Below are 13,848 nucleotides of genomic sequence, written 5' to 3' on the forward strand. Positions count from 1 at the left end.
TAAACACAGGTTGAGCAATATTCTCCTTCCATCACAGTTTATCATGTGGGCCATTTTCCCAAACAGTGGCCCCAAACTGGACATTTTAATTCATCAAAAACAAAGAAACAAAAATTGCTAATCTGTTAGGTGAAACACGGGTAAGTCATTGTTACGCTGTTCTTATTTTATTGTTGCGGGAGCTGGAAATTTCATCATGTGTCTGATTTGTCCATTTGAGATCTATAATTCTATAGCTAGGCTGGTCTCCTAATATAGAAATAATAATGCATGTTTGGGTAAAGGTTAGGCCAAGCCAGGCTCATCAATATAATATGAGCAGTAGGACACAGCAAACTGAAATCTCCATTGGTGAAATTACGTCTTTTCAAACCCTACGTATATGTGTTTCTTACTCAATGACCAAGCCAAAGACCTACCTGCTGCTGTGTCATTTGTCCCTTAGTCAAGAGAAGCAGTCCCTCTGGAGAGACCATTACCAAATTAGCAGATGATGCGGCCATAGACCATACATGCCTACGCCCTAGAGATTAATTATTGCCAGAAACCTTCAGCCTACCACTGGCAGAAGGCAGCAATGCTAACTTCTTGAGGGTAGCACCCAAGTCATGTTCCTCTTTGTGTCTGGGTATGGCCCAAAGGATAAGATCAGTGATGTCTACTGCCGAACAAATGACTTCTGAGTATAACACAGAAGAAGGAAGGCCTAGAATAGGAGGGATTTTGCAAGGGAGAGGGACAGACACCCGCTAAAGATGCTCAAGAAAAAGTGAGAAGAGCTGGTGGAAGGAGATGAGGAGTACAGAAAAGCTAGGGGGGTATGATGGGCTGACCTGTGTCCTGCACGAAGTTCAGACATTGAAGTCCCAGCCCCCAGTGCCTCTGAATGTCACAGCATGTGGAAATAAGATCTTTAAAGAGATAACTGAGTTAAAACAAGGCTGTGAAGGTAGGACCCTATGCCAATATGCCTGGTGTCCTTATAAGAAGAAAATGGGACCCGGGATGCAGATGCATAGAGAGATGACCACTTGATGCAGCCAGAGGGTGGCCATCTTGCTGAGGAGAGAGCTTCAGAAGAAACCAAACCTGCCAACACCTTCATCTTGGTTTTCTGGCCTCCAAAACTGTGTGGAAACTTGCAGTGTCCAAATCCCCATTGCAAATTCCCAGGAGAGAAAAATCTGACTGGCCCAGCTCAGTTAGATTTCGGCACTGACCTTTGGTCCAAAACCTCTTAAACTGAAGGCAGGCTAAGGTTTGTACTGCAGAACACCCTGAGGGACATGTCTGTCTGTCTGTCTGCTGTTTGTTTGTTTATAACGTGCTTATTCACTATCTTGCCCAGCTGGAATGCAAATGCCATAAGGATAGGGATCTTTCTGTCTCTTTGTTCACAGCTATATCCACAGCATCTATGATGGTTCCTGGCACTCAGCAAGAGCTCCATAAATCCTCACTGCGTGAAGGAAGAGAATTGCACTCAGGCAAGACAAGCTCTGGGGTTGACGCATTTACGCTTTGATGTGGAGCAGGTATAATATACCCTCAGGAGGGGCATGTGTCGCTTGTGGAAGATAAACTCCCAATCTCCATGACTCAAAACCCAATCCAGACCGAATCTACATATATTTGTGTTGGTGAAAAAAAAGGATGTTGTGAAGAAGCCACTATGTGCTCTCTGAACCTCCCCCCCCCCCATTTTTTGTCCTCAGCACAGAGTTGGACTACATTTTGCCGCCTCCTTTGCAGTCAGGTGGGGTCATGCGACCGAGGTTGGCCCAATGGAAAACAAGAAGAGCTGGTACCCACCACCTGTAGGTCTGTCCCCTAAGAAAACCTCCCTCTTGAACCGCTACACACTCCCTCTCCATCTATGAAATTGGAAGCAAAATACTCCAAGCGTCTGGGGGTGGAGAAGGGGAAGGAAGGAAGGAAGACACGCACCTGGGTCTCTGAGTCGCTACTCATTAAGGATCACTTAAATGAGCCTCCCAAACACATTGGATTGTTGCAATCAGCAAGATCTAAACTGTTACGGCATTAAACCACCAACATGTGGTGGTGTGTCATGGCAGCTAATGTTAATCGCCTTGAATTACACAAACACCTAGAAGAAAGTCGGTCTGGGCTGGGAAATTGGTCTCCTCCTGGAGTGCTTGGAAGAATTGAGAGTTTTCCACCACTGTTTCAATAATCAGCTCATTGGCACTACTGACGACTATCAGAGAGATACATTTTGGAATTTCACAGCTTATAGCTCCCATTGGAGCCTCTGAGAGGAAAGCGGGGCTCGTGATGCCTGGTTTACAAGGTGCAGAATGAATCTCTCCCGGGGCTGGAGTGGTCCACCTAAGGCTCCTAGCCAGAGACACCTGAGCCTGACATCTCATAGCCCCGCTTTCTTTCTATGACATGAGGATGTGCTGCTGGAGAAGGGTGATGATGTGCAACATTCTGCCTGTGTAGATAGTGTGACGTAGGTCACTGTACACCCAGGTTCCTCCACCTTGGCACTACTGACATTTGAGGACTTTCTCACGGGTAATGGGGCTCTGTGCATTGTAGGATGTCTAGCAGCATCCGGGTCCCGTTATAACCACCAGATGCCTGTAGCATCTCCTCCTCAACTTTGACAACCAATGTCTGCACACATGGTCAAGTGTCCCTCCAGACACAGAAATCATGCAACCCCCCCCAACCCAGGTGAAAACCACCGCCATAGAGATTTCTGCCTCTTTGTAAAAGTTGCGCTCGTGTATACATCCCCGAAAGTGGAAATATAGGCTGGAAAGCAGTGATTCCTTCCTGGGGGAGATGAGTGACATGGAACATGAGAGGAAATTGGAGGCAAAACCTATCACTTTCATGTGTTCTGTTCACTTCTGGAGATCATATTTAGGGATGGCATCCATGTCACCCTGCAATGGCTCTTTCTTGATTCATCTATGGCAGAATGCAGTTTCTATGGAGAGCTTCTATCCCACTGGGTCACAAGAGTTTCCTCTCGGTCACCTGAGGCTAATTACAGTTAGTTCAGGGTTGTCTTCATCTATTTGGAGTCTGATCACCCCCATACTCTCTGAAGTAATCAAGTCATGGCTAAGCTCTATAGGCTCCAAGGCCAAGGCCTGGTTGAGGGGGTGCACTGGCTCCTTGGCCATGGTCATTCATTCATCCCAGCAAGTGCTGAGTTGTTCCGAGTGCCTGGGTGTCTTCTGCTTTGTCCCATTATCAGAGCTTCTCTGGGCCTTGCAATCTTCCTTAGTTGCTTCCATGCCACCCCTGAGGCCATGGGGGATGGGGCTCTGGTGCCTGTTTCATGTGTTTATCATCTGAGACCCATCAGCCAAGGCAATCTAAGTAGACTTCTCTCATGTCTTCCCTCACTGTGCCTGGTTCAGGTGAACTGTGGGAGGTTTGCTGCCTACCCTGGCTCCCCTGGAGAAGGGATGTGAGGTACCTATGGTAAAAAATCGAAGAAGGAACTCTCTGTCAAATACCAGCTCTCTCTTGCATCCCTGAGAGTGAGTGCTTTGTTAAGAGTGAGCCACCTAGGAAAATGGATCCATGTCTGAAACAACAGCAGAAACCACACAAACTCTTAGAAGAAAACATGGCGTGGGGGGGCGGGGGGGGACTCATAACCTTGGATTTGGTGGTGGATTTTTAGATATACCATCAAAAGCATGAGCAATAAAGAAAAAATAAGTAAATTAGATTCTATCAAAATTCAAAACTTTTGCACGTCAAAAGATGTTATCAAAGAAATGAAAAGATAATCTACAAAATAGGAGAAAATACTTGCAATTAAGGTATCTGGTAAGGGCTTAAGATCTAGAATACATATGATCTCAGAAAATGTAAGACAAAGATAAACAACCCAATTTAAAAATGGCCAAAGAACTAACATGGACACTATCCAAATAAAATATATAAATGGCTAATAAGCACTCAATAAGATACTTAACATGGGGCACCTGGGTGGCTCAGTTGGTTAGGCATCTGACTCTTGATCTCAGCTCAGGTCTTGATCTCAGGGTTGTGCGTTCAAGCCCCAAGTTGGGCTCCACACTGGGTGTGAAGCCCACTTAATAAAATAAAATAAAATAAAATAAAATAGGATACTCAATATAACTAGTCACTAGGGGAATGCAAATCAAAACCACAATGAGATACCACTTCATAGCCACTAGGTTGGCTACAATAAAAACAATAGAACGAAAGAAAAATGACAAACGTTGGAGAGGATGTAGAGAAACTAGAACTCTTGGGCACTGCTGGTGGGAATAGAAAATGGTAAGGCTGCTGTGGAAAACAGCTTGAGAGCCCCTCAAAAAGCTAAATATAGAATTACCAGCTGATCCAACAATTCCACTGAAACGATTGCCCCCAAAATTGAGAATAGAGACTCAAACAGATATTCATGCGCCCATGTTCAGTGCAGTGTCATTCACAATAGTCCAAAAGTGGTAATGACCAAAAGGTCTGTCAACAAATGGTTGGATAAAGGAAACGTGGTCTATCCATACAAGAGAATGTTATTCAGCCATAGAAAGGAACAGCATTCTGATACATGCTACAACATGCGTGAACTTTGAAAACATGCTAGGACAAAAAAGACGGATACTTGTACTATTCCACTTATTTGAAATTTCTAGAATGGGCAAATTCATACAGACTCAGAGGAGCGAAGAGGGTACCGGGGGTGAGGCGAAGGGGAGAATCAGGAATTATTGCTTTGTGTTTACAGAGTTTCCATTCAGGGTGATGACAAGGTGGGGAAGCAGAGAATGGGGATTAACTGCACAATATTGTGAATATGACTGATGCCACTGAATTGTACACTCAAAATGGTTCAAATGGCCAATTTTATGTTGTATATATTTTACCACAATAAAAAAATTTTCCTTCAAGAGGTGCCCAGGGCACAAAACTGAAGGAGGTAATTGTTCTCAGAGCCATGGAACAGCTGACTGTGAGCATCTCCAATTTTTCATTCCAGATGCCTCGCTTGCCTGAGGGAGGCACAGGTTCTCCCTCCTCTCCGTTCTCTAAGCCCCTCTGGAGGCTCAATTTCCATCCAGCGAGCCCACGTCAGGGATGTAGGCATCACTGAATGCTCTGGAGACTACTTCTACCGTCCTCACATTCTCCAGCCCAGAGACTCCCACCTCTGAGGCAAGGCACGCCTGCTCTTCCATCACTCCCCGTTCTTCTAACCTTCTGGGGCTGGAAGAAACATTTTGCACAGAGTATTTCAGGGCATAGAATTTTTTTGAACATTTTTTGTGTTCTGATAAAATCTATATAACATAAAATTTGCTATTTTCACTATTCTTTAAGTGTGCAATTCAGAGGGCTTAGATTTTCGAAACCCAGAAGCCCGGATTCCTACAAAGCAAAAGCTCTGGGTTCACAACTCTTTTCCAGCTTCTATAAAACGCCACTGGAACCAGTAAAGCTGCTGGCTGGATGGGGGAGGAGCCGGCAAGGAAGCCGGGGTTGAGAAGCATTGGCCACCCGCACACTCAAATCCAGTGGGACACAAGCACTCCCTAAAGCCAGACAAAAATTGTAAAAGCTTTGTAAAGTGTATTCTAACATGTATTCAGCTATCGGAGGACAAGGTGTAATAAGGATGAATGAGAATAAAAAGTTGTTATGGGGGCGCCCGGGCGGCTCAGTCGGTTAAGCAGCTGCCTTCGGCTCAGGTCACGATCTCAGGGTCCTGGGATCGAGCCCCGCGTCAGGCTCCCTGCTCAGCGGGGAGTCGGCTTCTCCCTCTCCCTCTGCCTCCCCCACCCCACTCATGCTCTCTCTCTCTCTTTCAAATAAATAAATAAAAATCTTAAAAAAAAAAGTCGTTACATTGATACATTTCCTCGTCCCGTACAATACACTCTCCGAACTGTAAGCCCCCTCCGAGCAAGAGCGAATCTTGTCTTGTTCCTCACCACCTCTCCTGTGCCGTTCAGAGGCCTGAAACATGGTAAGGGCTCAATAAATAATTGTTGACAGAAGAAGTAAAAATACTGGTGTTTGTTAAGCCTCAGAAAGCCCCTGTTGCATGAAAAGAGAGGGTTTTATTACCTCCGTTTTACAGAGGCAATCACTGAGACTCAAAGATGTGAAGTCACAGAGCTGGGAGAGGGCAAACGGGGTTTGAACCTGTATTTTCTAGGAAAAAGTGCTTGGGGACTGTCAATTCAATTGCCAAGCAAAACACCCCACTATAGGGGTGCTATTGAATCAACCAACCTTCTATATGAGTTATTTGAACCAATACACCCTATAATTTACTATATAATCACGATAATGATAATGCAAATATTATTGAGCTCTTGCAGTATATATAAATTATAGATACAATTTTATATATTATAATAATATGCATATTTTAAGTTGTTGATATAATATATTATGTATATAAAACATATCATTTTAGTTAATGGTAAGACTAACCTTGCAAGAGGCATAATTGGTTCCAGTTTAAGGAAGAGAAACGTGGCGTCAAATGGGTGTAAAGATTTGCTCAGAATCTCTCAGCTCCCAAGTAGCACTGCTGAGATTCTAACCCATAGTTCTGCATGACCCCAAGTTTCATGACATTCCCAGCCAGTCCACTCAATGGGCCTCTAGACTATGTATAGATTTGATGCCATCCCAGGGCAGCCACCTAGTCCTACAGTCCATGGAAATCACTGGCAACTGACTTTGAAAATACACACGTGTGTGTCTTCAGTGGCAAGTGTCCACGACGTGTAGACTCAGTCAACCTGCCAAACAGTGTCTGGGGGGAAGGGAAGAAGGTAGTCAATCATGCTGACATTCTGTCATCTGCTTCTGGGGTCTTTGGGATGCCAAATAGCCAGAGTTGGAAAGCACTATGATCTTGTCATCCAGATGTTTGAGGTCGTGTTGCCCCACCCTCTGTGTGTCAGAGCTCCTGGCTGAGAGACAGCAACACTGATATCATTCTTGCTACTATGAATAACAGCACCGCCCTTTTGTGTGTGTGCATCGAGTGTGCTAGGCTCGGTGCAGAGGGTGTTATGTGCACGATCTTATTCTGTCAAGTGAGGTTCTCTTAGCAGCCCTGACTTCCAGATGAGATCATCACTAAGGCTCAGCAGGAGGTTTGGAGCATACCCAAGGATACTCGGGTAGTATGTGGCTACAGAGGGTTGAATGGTGGCCCTCAAAAGACATGACCACCCAGAACCGGTGAATGCAAACTTATTTGAAAGTAGGGTCTTTGCAGATGTGATAAAAGATTTCAAGATGGGATTATCCTGGATTTAGGAAGGTCCTAAAGCCAATGACTAGTGTCCTTACAAGGTGGGTGGAGATTTGAGGCACAGACACACAGAGGGGAACACTGTGTAAAGATGGAGGCAGAAATTGGAGTGATGTGTCTATAAGCCAAGAAATGTCAAGGATTGCCAGCAACCATCAGAAGCTAGGAGAGGGGGGCATGAAACAGATTCCCCCTCAAAACCTCTAGACGAAGCTGACCCTGTCAACGCTTGATTTCAGCTTTCTGCACCCTAGAACTGCAAGAGAATTTCTATTGTATTAAGGGACCCAACTTCTGATAATTTTCTTTTTTTTTTAAGATTTTTTATTTATTTATTTGACAGAGAGAGAGACAGTGAGAGAGGGAACACAAGCAGGGGGAGTGGGAGAGGGAGAAGCAGGCTTCCCGCCGAGCAGGGAGCCCCATGCGGGTCTCGATCCCAGGACGCTGGGATCATGACCTGAGCCGAAGGCAGATGCTTAACAACTGAGCCACCCAGGTGCGCCTGCTGATAATTTTCTATAGAAGTCTTAGGAAACGAACACAGTGGTTGAGGTAGGTTTTGAACCTAAGTGTTAACCTGAACGCTTTATCAGTAACCCATGAGTCACACGTTTAGAACCAGTTCTGTACTTTCCAATGCATTAGTTCAGTTCATTCACATTCCCAAATTCAATGACCCAGAGTATTCTAGTTTTTAGAAAAAGTGCACACACACACACACACACATATGCATGTGCACATACACAATACGCTTCAAAGAGGTGGAATGACCAAAAAGCCTTCTTAGCATTTTCCTTACTTGACTACTAACTCTCAAGGAAAGAACAAAAAGAAAAAGACAGACAAATTTCCACTGCAACGCCGATCAAGCAAGCTGTGGGGATAAAAACATCAGACATGAAATGTGAAACCAGAGAATTGGACCTCTTTAGCATTTGTGATGATATTTTATTAACATGGAGCCTTTTATCTCTGGATTCCAGACTTTTAAAAGGGAGTGAGTTCTTCTCTGGTCATCATGTGATGAGGCCGTCGGGGATTGGGGAGATGGGAGGGAGAATTGAGGTTAAGACATTTGCCCTTTTCTTTTCTGGCGTCAGTTGACAAACCAGAAATAGTCCAGATTGCTGGGCATCAACAGTAAGACCTTCTCAGAGTTTCTCTTACCCCAATTCATTTTTCCTTGATGAAATTGCCTCCCTTATTTCTAGACAATCCAGAGAACTCCTACACATCCTTCAAGTCCCATTTCTTAGGAGGACCCTTCCCTGACCTTCCCAATGCCATGCTTTCCCACAAAGCAATGTTGATTTTTTTCACTTCTTATATACACACTATAGTGTGTATGCACCTCAAATACACATTTATGATACTTTATACTATTTAGTTCTTTATGGGTCCATGTCTCCCTTAGAAAAGTGATTCTTAACCCAAGAGCTTATAGAAAGTCAATGGAAGGGCTTCAGGGAAATTGTCAATCTTCTGAAACTGCAAAATTTTATGTGAATGTGCAGCTTTAAGGCATAGGTAGCTCCATAGCTTTCCTGAGTTGCCAAAGAACCTCAAGACTCAAACCCATTTAAAATCCCCGGCACTAAAAATTAAATCTCTGGGATTTTCCATCGCCGTTACCTGGCCCAATGCAGACACATGAAAAATGTCTGTTGCCGCATCGTTGCATAAAACTTTAATGGAAATGTAGTCCGAGGGATTCGGAGTTGCTCCGATTTTGTTTCTGAATCATTGCAGCTATGAGTGAAGAATCTTAAAAGCTCCAAATGTGACTCACAGCCAGTTCTCCTTCCCAGACAACAGAGGTCAGGTGCCTATCTATGAAGGAGTCCAACACTTTAAATAGCTATTATCCCTTGCTCTCAGAAACTTCCTACTTTTTAGTTGTCTCAGCAATGCAACACCTAAGAATATATCCTACAGCTATATCGACATGAACATACCAGATCCAGAGGTAATCTCTCTCTCTCTCTCTCTCTCTCTCTCTCTCACACACACACACACACACATAAATGGACTCAATCTGAATGTCTATCAGTAGACTCTATTATCCTTTAGAATAAAGATCAGCAAAATGTTTGTAAAGGGCCAGGGAATCAATATTTTAGGCTCTGGTGGACATACAGCTTTTCTGTTTCAACCACAATTACCCAGTTCTACCATCGTACTGTGAAAGCAGCCACAGTGTGCACATGAATGGGTGTGCTCGTGTGCCACTAAAACCTTATTGACAACAACAGGCAGGGAACTGGATTTAACCGGGAAGTCATAATTTGCTGGCCTTGCCTTAGAATACTATACCGCTGTTTAAAAAAAAAAACAAAAACTAGTGAAAATGCCCACAATTGTGTGAATTTCCAGCACCAGATAGCTAGCCCTACAGGGTGCATCTCACGTGATCCATTCCGTTTTAGGCACGTTACCTGTGTTATTTTACTTAACCCCCCATACGACCACCTACCCATTGCACCTGTCGTTCTGTATGGGGAGTGGCCAGCTCTGTCAGCTTGGCCAGGTGGCGTGGTCCCTCTGAGCTTCAGTTTCCAGGCTGGTAAGGGAGGCACAAGAGAGTGCTGCCATCTATAAAGCAGGAACACTGGCTAAGTCACTGTTACATCATGGAAACACAATTATAGTTCCTATCTCTTCAACTTCTCTTCAGTGAGCCACTCTTCAACTTCAAGACAGTATAAAGAAAGAGAGTCTTAAATAGTTTCCGTTCTGAACATTTTCTCTGAGGGAGCAGACATCTACTCAGACACAATTAGCTGGAATATTTTTTTTTCACACATGGTGTGGTGGGATGGCGATGCCTATTATCTTATGTGTGATGAATGAAAGCTGTTAATATAAACAGTGAGAGGACAACACTCTGATGTTCCCAGTGGCTGCTAATTAAGGAGGTGCTGCTCACTTTCAGGATGAAAAGGGAACTGCCCTGTCTTAGCTGTCTGTAGTCATTTATCAAGAAGCAAAATTTTAAGGACATGACCCAGAAAGAACATGATAATAAAACAGCCTCTTCTTTATAATAATAGTAATAATGATAACCATGGTACTAGAATGTACTAGATGCTTCCATGTGCAGGGTACAAGCTAAGTGCTTCGCAGGCATATCCTTACATAATCCTCTCAACAGTCCTTCTGGTAAATCTCTTTGTGGGTGTTCGACTTTCAGCAGAGGTAACTCGTTTTGTAGCACATGAGTGCAGGGCTATGAAAATAACACTAACCGTGACCTAGTTAAGGAAGCAAAGCTTGGGGTTTTGCAGAAACGTCTTGCAATTTTCTCCCTATCTTGTAGATTCTGTCTATGGCGGAGCATAGGAGTAAGTGTCAGAAGGAAACCTATGAACACGTTTGTGCACAGACATGTGTGTGCAGATACACACAGAGAAACACACACACATCATGGTCTGGTCAAGAGAGAGTTTGTGTCTCGTGAAGTGTAAAATCCACGAGCCCGTCATAATGTTGATTATGAGATATCGCTAGCATGAGAGGACATCAGCACAAACAACACCCGGCTCTGTGTTAGAGCTCAGTTTGCACACAGATAAGGAAGCACACAAGGTGCAGCCCAGGTCTGGTTTCCCCAAGCAGAATGCACATTGTCATGTCCTCTCCCATTTGCTAGCACTGCAACGCTCACAGGAATGGAGTGCAAGGGTGAGCCTGGGGATTACATGGGAAGGAAAAGTCACGGGGCTGCATGATTGATTAGGTGGGGCGAGTGCAGAACGAGATGAGGTTGAACAGGATTCTGAGATTTTTCTAGTTTGATTGAGTGGATGGCTGACCATGCCACAGATGAGCTGGGAAACAGAGGAGCAAGTGCAGGTTTGGGGGAAGGTGATAAGCTCCATTTTGGACATTCGGAGCTTGAGGTGCCTGAGGGACTTCCAGGAGCAGATGTGAGGAGACACGTGTGGGTGTTTATGGGTCTGAGGCTTAGGGAAGAGGCTTGTTAAGAGCCAAGGAGTGAACTAAGGGTGAACTGTGGGACATGACCCATGCCAGAGGTGAGCAGAGGAAGAGAAGCGAGTGAAGAAGTCTGAGAAGGAAGAGAAAGAAGAGATTCGACTTTCACAGAGTGATGGCAGGACTAAGAAGGGGGAAGAAGGGCCCGAGGGACATCTGTAATGGGGCGGAGTACAGAGCCGACCTCAGGAACCTTGTAGCTACTTATGGTGGCCAAACTCACTTCCCATAATCTAGACTAGAAGATCTCCTTCAGCTTCTTTTCTTTTTAAAGGTTTTATTTCTTTATTTGAGAGACAGAGAGAGCATGAGCTGGGGGGAAGGGAAAGGGAGAAGCAGGCTCCCCACTGAGCAGGGAATCCAATGCGGGGCTCGATCCCAGAACACCGGGATCATGACCTGAGCCGAAGGGAAATGCTTAACCAACTGAGCCACCCAGGCACCCCTTTCAGTTTCTTTTAAAGACAGCTTAGTGTTAATAAATAAATAAGCAAATAAATAAATAAATAAATAAAATAAAGACAGCTTAGTGTTTTACACAAAGTGACGACTTTGACTTAGGCAGACAGATTTAAATCTGATCTCTATGACCTCCTGGCTGTGTGACTTTAGGTAAGCTTCTTAACCTCTCTGAGCTTCAGGATTATGATCCATCAAATAGGACTAATGATCTTTCCCTCCGAAAGCTGTTTTGAAGCTACATCCTGGCACGTGATACATTCTCAGTACACCTTTTTCTTTTTTCTCCCCATCTTATTGTGTATGCTTGTATATGTGTGTGGGGGGGGCGGTGCGTGAGGGGAGGGTTGTGCATCTGTGGTTACAAGTGACAGAAAACTAAAGACAAAGGGATTTTATGAGCTCCGGTAACTGAAAATTCCAAGAGAAGAACTGGCTTTGGAGAGACACTCTGGGATTCAGGTGTTCTTTCTCCATCCAAGCTCAGCTTCCCCTTGTGTTGGCTCCACTCCGACAGGGGTGTCAAGCGGGCCACAAGCAGCTCTAAGCAGACCCCTCACCCTGTTAGCCACATCCACCTGAAAGAGCATCTCTCCCAGGAGCTCCAGAAAGCAGCCTCGGCATCGAGTTTCCATTAGCTCCAAATGGCCCGATTTCAGTCACATGATCATTCACAACCATTTGCTGGCCAGCAACACTCTCATTGGCTGGGCCTGAGTGGGTCATATGACATTTCCGGAAGTCAGCCTCCCAAGGACCAAGAGTGGGCAGGCTCGGTTGCCTCTGGGGAGAATCGCGGTTCCGCCCCAAATGCTAATGACTAGATACTGGGCTTGTACCCTCCACGAAGCACAATTCCCGAATTTTATCTAGCTCCTTACTTCATAAACTTGTTTGGGTTTATTTCTACCCCATTCATTCTTAAACTCGTTTATGAATTAAGGAAAGATGCACCGAGCATCGACTGCCTGTAGAACACCATTCTCGCTGGAGTGGGCGCTGCAGAGTGGCCTCACCCGGGATCCCTAGCTCCCAACCCCCTCCCTGGGAACTTAAGAAGGAGGCCTTCAGTCTTTGCTGACTCAGCTGGTCACCAGGGACCTCTGCCACCCCCTGGCCTTTCCCGGAACCTTAAGAAGGAAGAGGAGAGAGCTTCAGAGGGCAGGTTTAAAATTAGAAGGGAGTGCAATGCTGCCTGTGGTTCTTGAATGTCAGCCATTCGGGAGAAATGGGAGATAAGGTGGTCAAGGGACAGGAAGCATTTATTTAAGATTCCTATCACACTGGGAAGCTGGAGGGGGAGTTTAGTTCAGGGGAAGAACAGGATGTTGCCAGGATCCGGGGCAGGGCCAACAGCAGGGGGGCATGGAGGGAACAGAGAGTGGAAAAGGAGAGCTAGTCAGCCAGGGTTTAAGGCGAAAAGGTTTGGAGAGGTCCCAGGCAGGAAGTCAGCCCCGGGAGAGGCCCCTTGGGAGTTCAGATCTCTTCAGTAATAGATGGGAGATAGATCTTCTCTTCGAAGACTTAGCATCTTTTGAATGAGGCTGGAGTGTTTCTGGGTGGTCCACTAAGAGGGGAATCTCATTTAACTCTTGTGCGGACTCTTGATTCACTGTTCCCCTGGAGTCTTTCTGCTGGTTCCCCAGTGTGGAGGTCACCACCCTGTGGCTCCACCTTGCCCTTGAAGGCTGCAGGGAGTCAAAGGCCGACCTAGCCCCTGTGATCAGTCCTCATCCCATACTCATGGGGTGGGGGCCATGGGACTGAGGACCAGTCTGTCCTTTGTCACAAAGTTTCCCCAATCTTCAAAAAAAAAAAAAAAAACCTTATCAAAATACAAATCTAGTGAAGGAAATCCATAGAGACCATTCACAAAATAAATAAAATGACCAACAAACACCATGGAAGAAATATATTCATAATTCAAATGATCCACAACAGCACTGTTGGGGCGAGGCAGATATTGCCATGAGCCTTGGACATCCACTAGCTGGTTTTAATCCTTTCGGCAATGATAAGAGGGATTGTCTGCATGTCACAGTATGGTCCAAGATACCAAGGCACACAGGGGTTAAGTTCCCTGTCCAAGATCC

The 13,848-nt window shown here is 45.2% G+C and overlaps 1 long non-coding RNA gene across 1 annotated transcript in view; it reads right to left on the reverse strand.

Annotated features, from left to right (window-relative positions):
• The window catches only part of LOC141369925 (uncharacterized), a 72,921-nt gene extending 63,032 nt beyond the window's left edge, over positions 1 to 9,889 (reverse strand). Inside the window, exon 1 of the long non-coding RNA XR_003211732.2 lies at positions 9,777 to 9,889. This is a non-coding gene — a long non-coding RNA (uncharacterized lncRNA). The remainder of the gene's footprint in view (positions 1 to 9,776) is intronic.
• Between the last annotated feature and the right edge of the window lie 3,959 nt (positions 9,890 to 13,848).

This window comes from Callorhinus ursinus, unplaced genomic scaffold (genome assembly GCF_003265705.2).
Source record: "Callorhinus ursinus isolate GAN/ISIS: 27379988/994484 unplaced genomic scaffold, GSC_fseal_2.0 scaffold41, whole genome shotgun sequence".
Classification (NCBI taxonomy): Eukaryota; Metazoa; Chordata; class Mammalia; order Carnivora; family Otariidae; genus Callorhinus; species Callorhinus ursinus.